Here is a 7695-nt window from a genome sequence, read left to right as displayed (position 1 = left end):
ATGATTGATTGCCCATTTCTCTATTACAGCACTATTTGGAACAAAAAGTCTGATTATCAAACCATTGACACAAAAACAGAATGAGCTGATGGCGTCTTCTGATTATGAACAGAAGGTTTTCTGCTGACTTCATCCTGAGAGCTTTGTTCTGGAGCCTCCAGGCACCATATGATTACACTTGACTGACAGGCCATCAAACCAGGGGTTGTTAATTTATAAATTAGCCGCATAGTGCCTTATAAATGGGTTGTTGGGATCCCCAAGACATGAACCTTTGGGAACTCAAGGACTCTGGCCTTCTGGATTTGGAGAGAAATGATTCGATTAGTTCAGCACAGTCCGAGGAAGCTTGCATAGGCTTCAGAGAACTCCAAACGCCTCTGATTGGCTCGCCTTTTGACTGAATTCAGAGATCATCTGTTGCCTCCAGCTGACCATTTCTAAAACTTCTAACCGCTGTAGCATATTGCAGCCATGAGCCGGGATTGGAGTGCACAGAACAAAGACAAGACATATAAATCTTCATTCCTGTCATGAAGAGCGGTAGCGCATTTTCTCGGCAGGCAACTATATGAAATATTGCAACAAGGAGATTCTAGTGAGATCAAAAGTATAGTTCTAGGCTTTTCCTTCTTTTCTCAATACCCCTATGGCTGTAAACATACAGAAAGATGAAAATAATCTGTGCCAACAACAAAGGAGGTCAATAGTTCTTAAATTATTTTTGCCCATTTTATTGATCTAAACATAGAGAACAAAAGGTTTCATCTGACTGTGGGGCAGAAACAGTCAGCTCTCTTTGAAGGAATTGGTTCAACTATAAAGTTAAAATAGAAGGAAAAGAAAATAGTGAGGGCCAGGAAGTGTTATGGATTAGAGAACGTTCCTGCTGTGGGTGAGGGGATGGACGGGGCTATCTGTTGGGTCCTCCAGGTATGCGGGCTGTTAGGGCAGCCCACGCAGTTGACATCTCCTCACTCTCAACTTCACCTGTGTCCATTTGCTCAGCCTGATCTCTGCTGCTGTTCACCCTGCACAGTAAACGAGAGTGTGTAATGGACTTTGTATAGATTTCAGGTTATTTTTTTCCCCACATCTCCACATAGAATTCTCTCTATGGCGAGCCAATTAGTGGGGATGCAGAAATACAAGGGTCTCTGGTCGGAAGGTTAATCAGAGCAAACTTTTGGGAAAGTCTGCAGCTTTTATATGGGTGCTGACTTTCAACTCAGGAAGTCTACTTCTGAGAATCGAGCTCAAGGAACAAGCCCAACATATGAACAGATGTTCAATAACAATATGCTCATTGAAGCCTCTGAGACACTGCTGCTCCCCTGCAAACTTAAAGCTTTACAACGGTGGCAGCCCAGTCACCAGTTAGTTAAGGAGGAAATCGGTGATTTTTCTGTGCTGACAGGCCATTGTATGAATATGTCTTTAGGCAGACATGGAAATCAACATGTACACATGTGTCAGGAACTTTGAAAGGCATTCTCTCTTTCAATCTGTACACCAACCCTATGGAATATTGATAATTACTATTGTCATTTCCTGATTGACAAACACAGAAAGATTCATGGAAACCTACGTAACAAGCTAGTGGTTAGCAGAGCACAGGTTTGCACCCAGGCTTTTCAAGTCCAGGGCTTAGGTATTTAACCACTTTCTTTTACTGCAAAAGAATCCCACACATGCAAACGTACCACATTCCTCATTGAGGCCCATGACTGTAATGAGCCAGGATATCTCCCAGAAGGAGGTGTATTCCTTGGTGATGAGGGTAGAAAATGTCTGAGCTACTGATCCAATTGGGGAAGATCCCAGAGAACAGCAGGTCCCCACAACCCCCTAGAATTCCCACTTCAATGAAGTGAGGTTTCCTTGAAGTTCTCCCTAGAGTGATGTTGCCACCTAACTTAATAAACATGGTACTTACCAGAACTGACTTAGTATTTTTTTAGATGAATGAGAATCAGGCAGAATCTCTGGGTCATCATTTTTACCATCAGTTCATTCCTAAAACCTACTCTGATCCAGGCACTGTGCTGTGGGCTGGGGCTGTGAGGACCCAAAAGGTATTCCAGTCTTCAAGGAACTCAGAGTCCACACTAGAAAAAAGATGAGCAAGTAAATGATTCTAGCCATCATCAGTGACCTTGGAATGGGCAGGGAGATGCAAATAGTGAGGTCTGTGAAGGTCTTAGTTCATATATGCTGAATTTCCTTTTCTTTCTTTTTTTTAATTAAATGTATTGAAGTGACACTGGTTAGTAAAATTATATAGGTTTCAAGTGTACAATTCAGTATTACATCGTCTATATATTGCATTGTGTGTTTACCACCTAGTCAGTTCTCCTTACATCACCACATATTTGACCCCCTTTTCCCTCTTCTGCCACCCCTGCCTCCTTACCCTCTGGTAACCACTAAACTATTGTCTGTCTATGAGTTTTTGTTTCTTTGTTTATTTGTCTTGTTCCTTTGTTGCTTTCAGTAGCTTATAAGAAAAAGTATTGAGAGCATGGCATTAAGAAAAGGAAATTAAGTTTTCTGAATTACCTTTTCTTAATGCCATGCTCGCAATACTTTTTCTTACAAGTTACCACTTTCTTCAAAACAACAGCATATATGTTAATATCTCATTAATGAAAGATTCTGGTTAGTTGATCTTGATATAATTGACTTGTTTTTTTAGTAGATCTCCATCATATGTTAATAATTAAATCAATTGCTTTACTAAGTATTCATGAATTAAGTCTTAGAGAGAAAACCAAGCTAGATTATTTCTGGGGTGGGGAGTCACAGATAATGTACCAAACAAAATACAGGATGGAAGTTTTAAAAGACATATTGAATAGGCCAAGATATCTGAAAAATTATTTTTATCATATCAAAGGGTAACGTGATATATTTTAGAATCCCCATGTCCCTTGTGAGGGCATACAATGGTAATATATTTACTTTGATCAGGAAAACCTATGTGAACATGTAATTCACAGAGCATTACTTTGGTCAATTTCCAAGCAATATTCCCATAATAACAATTTTAAAATTAACTCCCCATTTGATAAATATAAATAAATAAATAAATAAATAAATAAATCTCCATTAAAACAAAGGTTATCAGCCTGTTGTCCTCTTAGAGAAGAACTGGTATCTCAAAGTTGCCAGCAGCTAGCAAAAATATTCTGTGACTTAAGGGCACTCTAATCACCCTCAATAACACTCAGCTCACCTTCCCTCTGCAGGATATGGGAAGCAGTGAAGGGCATCAGAACATGATACCCCAAAATATGCCATTTTCAAATAAGGATTATTTTGAGCCGAAGGCAATTGAACATCAGCAGATGCAGGAAAAACTCTCTATCTCCCTCTTTCTGCAGTAGAGCAAAGCGTACATTTCCCTGGGAAGATGTCTCTCCCCCGCTTTCCCATGCTAAGATGAGAGTGACCATTACACTGGAGACAGAAAGTCAGCCCCAAGTTGGATCTATATTAAAAACATACAAAAAACAAAAACAAAAACAACACCCTTATTTTCAATTAGTTTCCCCATATATTTATCTTCCCGCAACTTACCATGTCTAGAAGCCCAAGTACCTAAAGAAACTACCCTTTTACCTTTGCTTGCCACTTCTCCACATTTATTGCCTTTTGTTGGGATGTATATAAGCTCCAAATTCTAACCATCACTTTGAGTTACACAGGATGGCATTCTCCAAAGTGTATGTGCATTGCATGCATAAATAAACATTTTCTTTTCCTCTTGCTGTGTTTTATCAGTTTGATTCACTGGCCCCAGTCACTGACTCTAAGAGAGTAAAGTTATCAGCAATAAGTTTTTTCAGTCAGCCCAGGGACAAACCCATTTGGCTAAGGGCACTGGTGAGAGAAAGGAAGGGCATGGGGAAGCTGTCAAGTTAGATCCCCTGGAGAAACCTGTCTATACACATGTGGACACATCTCGATAATGCGGGATCACAGAGGTAGTACCACGGGGCTCTTAGAAAAGTATGGTCCAGAACACGTAGTGGGAATGATCATGCTCTTCCATATCCTGCCACATTCTGATTCTATAATCTTAGCCCTCCTACCCTGAACCTTAGCGTCCTCATAGCAGAAAAGGCAATCGTACTGACATCACAAAATGTGAGGAGGCTAGGACAGCCGGAGTGTATGTAAGGAACCATGCTTAATATGCATCAGCCCTCTCCCACCTGCTCCATCTCTTCCCAGCATTCTTGATGAGGTATGATTCCCGAAGGCATTAGATGAAGGGGAGTGAGCTGAGAATTCCTCATTGTGCTCTGAAGCCAGGCAAAATGCATGAACTATGGAAATTATGAAATGGCAATACAAATGGCATGTTCCTGTAAGGGCTGTTTGTCACTTTCAAAGCAGTGTCATGTCTATTGTATCATGTGACCTTCAAAGCAATCCTGCTACATGATCCTAAAAGATGGAAGATCCATAGATAAAGAGTGGATTTAGGGATAAAATCTGAGAAGATGTGGGCATGGTAAGTCAGGAAGATGACGAAGAAGGATTTAAACTGTAAAGTGAAAGGGGAAAACAAACCTTTTAAAATGTTTTATTCCCATAGAAGTGATCATGCTGTCACAGCCTAAGTCTGTGTGTGCATTTTTGAGAAGATACACAATGAATGAGCATGTAGGAGAGGAGGGCTGAAGCACAGGACCAAAGATGTAGCTTGAAGGGAAACAGAATAATTATGCAGTATCTCCGCCACTTCAATATGTATGACCTCTGTTAAGAAATCCATCACACATGCCTGTCTTCCCTCCATCCTCTGTACCTCCCCACCACATGCAAAAGCCTGGTGGGAGGGTCTTTCTGTGGATAAGGATGCAATGGCAAGCAGGCTGACTGATGGTGGGAAACTGAAGGCAAGGGAAAACAAGGCAGCCAAGGATATCCCAAGGCTGCTTGTGTCTGACAGAAAATAAAGGAACTTTAATTTGTTCATACTTGACACCTGCAGAAATGAGAGACACTGCATAGACTGTGTCAAAAAAGAGAATCACTCTGTCTTATTTCTAAAGCTCAGGAAATACCGCAGTAGGGTGGAGGACAGGGGAGCCATGCCTCTGCCCCTCTTGTTCAATCACAGTGGGATTTAATACTTCATCTGTACTGAAAATAGCACTGAGATTCTTCCAGAAACCTATGAATGAAGATGGAGGCTGAATGTGCGTAACAGTTTGGAAGTACATGACAAAGTACATATTTAATATCTAAAACAGAAAATACCTGAGGTCTGACTAAAGATTGCTTCATCAAAGCAGATTATCTATGAACCTGTGGATTTTAAGCAGAATAAATATGAGCAATGATGGTGAGTGGATTGATGTGCACAGTGGTCTCCACTTCCCATTTGGTAGTTACATTGCATAATGCAGTGCACCACGAGAGCTCTGGCCATTGCAGAAAGCTTGCATTTACCTGTTCTTAATTGGGTCCCCTAAGTGCAGTGCCTAGTCAGGCATTCTTTTGACTAGGAAGATGATGAAAAGGGACTTCAGCTGTAAAGTAAAAGGGAAAATAAAACCTCAAGGAAATCTATAAAACTTTAAAAATATCCACATAAAATCAAGTAAAATTCAGAGTCTGGCATTCAATCAAACATTCCTACACATATAAGAGTAGAAAATACAATTTATAATTAGGAGAATAATCAATGAATTCAAACTGACACAGAAATGACACAGAGGTTAGAAATTGCAGCCAAAGACTTTAAAACAGCTAGTACAACTATAATACATTTGTACAAAAATAAATAAAAACATGGCAGATATGAAAATATCAAAATACAACTAAACTCATGAAAATATATTGCTAAAAAGCAATGATAAAAAATCTTGAAAGCAACCAGAGAAAAAGGCATCCTATATACAAGAATTAATTTAAGGATGTCTTGTTGGAATCAATGCAAAGGATAAGACACTGGAGCAACATCTTTTTTCTTTTTCTTCATTTTTTTTTCAATCTGATTTTGCTTTATTGAATACTATCCCACACCCAATATTTACAAATGTAATTAAGTGGAATTTATAAGACTATTATATGGAAGGAACATTTTAAAAAGTTAATCTGAAACACTCTTAATGGAAATCATCAATTCATGAGTTAATACAACAGCTAATGTATAATTTTTCAGACAATATCCATCATGATTCATTTCATAAAAATTATATTTTCAAGAAGAGATAAGTCTGAGGAAATATAAAAATTTCAGAAAAATATTTCCGTATCTAGTCATTATCTTCCAGCTTTTCTATGTGGTCAATAGTTGATCATTTTTCGAAGGGCATCATAGCACTTCCATTTGTCTGGGATGTAGAATGGCTCAAAAATGTGAGGAAACGGTGTATCATACCCACATACTCTTGATATAGGATCCTCCGCGTTTAGAAAGCATTCTTCTTGAACTGTAGAGCGGATCTCCGATGCAAAGCCACCCGTCAAAGGAGCCTCATGACTGATTAGCAGTCGCCCTATTTTGATCACAGACTTGCAAACTGTATCCACATCCCAAGGTAGTATAGTCCTCAGATCAATGACTTCACAAGACACTGCAAGCTTTTCATGGAAGCCACTTCTCGGATCACGTGAACCTGAGTACCCCAGGCAACAGAGTAACGTCACTCCCTTCCCGTATGACCTCAGCCTGGGACAGGGGGATGTTGTATGGTTCTACAGGAACCTGTTCCACTGCTGCCCTGTAAAGTATTTTAGGTTCAAAAAATATACAAGGATTTTTATCCTCCATGCATGACAAAAGAAGTCCTTTGGCCTGGAAAGAGCTTCTGGATACAACCACCTTGATTCCTGGGCAGTGGGCAAAAAAAGCTTCAGGACTCTGCGATAGAGTGCCCCATGGCCGACACAACCCCAAGGGGACCGGATGGTGAGGCTTCCCCAGTTAAAAAGATCCCCAGAGTGATAGCGATACTTGGCGGCCTCTTGAACAATCTAATCAAAAGCAGTATAAATATAATCTGCAAACTGAATTTCTGCAATGGCGGTAGCACCAGTGACTGCAATTCCAATCCCAAATCCAACAATTCCTTGTTCACACAATGGGGTAGTAAAAACTCTATCTTTTCCATATTTGTCTCGCAAGCCAATAGTACATCTAAAGACTCCACCAAAGGCAACATCTTCACCAAATATTACTGCAGTAGGATCTTTGGCCAGTGAGTTATCCAAGGCACTTGTTACTGCTTGGAAAAGATTCATTTTCTGAGTTTGCCCGTACTCCAAGGGCTCCGCGTCAGGCTGGAAAGTGAAGCGAGCCACCTGCCGCCTCTGGGCCGCATCCCTGCCGACAGAGGTGGGCTGCAGGAAGCCCTGCAGCAGCCCCGCACCACGCAGCCGATGCCAAAGTCCCTCGACCCTGACAACACAGAGCCGCAACAGCCAGCCAGCAGTCGCCACTACAGCAGCCATCCCTACTCCCCACCGGGGTTTTTGAGCAACGTCTTTAAAACACTGAAAGAAAACTTTATCAACCTAGAAATCTATACCCAGAGAAAAATACCTTTCAAACATGAAGGCAATTCTCCAAAGCAAACATACAAATGACCAATAAGCACATGCAAGGATGCTTAAGATCATTAATCATTAGGAGAAAGCAAAACAAAATAATAATGAGATATGCTTCATACCCACTAG

At 40.5% G+C, this 7695-nt stretch overlaps 1 pseudogene across 1 annotated transcript; it reads right to left on the bottom strand.

Annotated features, from left to right (window-relative positions):
- Positions 1-6303: 6303 nt before the first annotated feature.
- On the bottom strand, positions 6304-7470 carry LOC308505878 (2-oxoisovalerate dehydrogenase subunit beta, mitochondrial-like; annotated as a pseudogene). Its single transcript has one exon. The product of its transcript is annotated as a 2-oxoisovalerate dehydrogenase subunit beta, mitochondrial-like (transcript).
- Between the last annotated feature and the right edge of the window lie 225 nt (positions 7471-7695).

Source organism: Rhinolophus hipposideros, assembly GCF_964194185.1.
Source record: "Rhinolophus hipposideros genome assembly, chromosome: 12".
NCBI classification, from domain to species: Eukaryota; Metazoa; Chordata; class Mammalia; order Chiroptera; family Rhinolophidae; genus Rhinolophus; species Rhinolophus hipposideros.
Note: the sequence above shows the minus strand (reverse complement) of the source record. Positions and strands in the feature narration are given on the sequence as shown.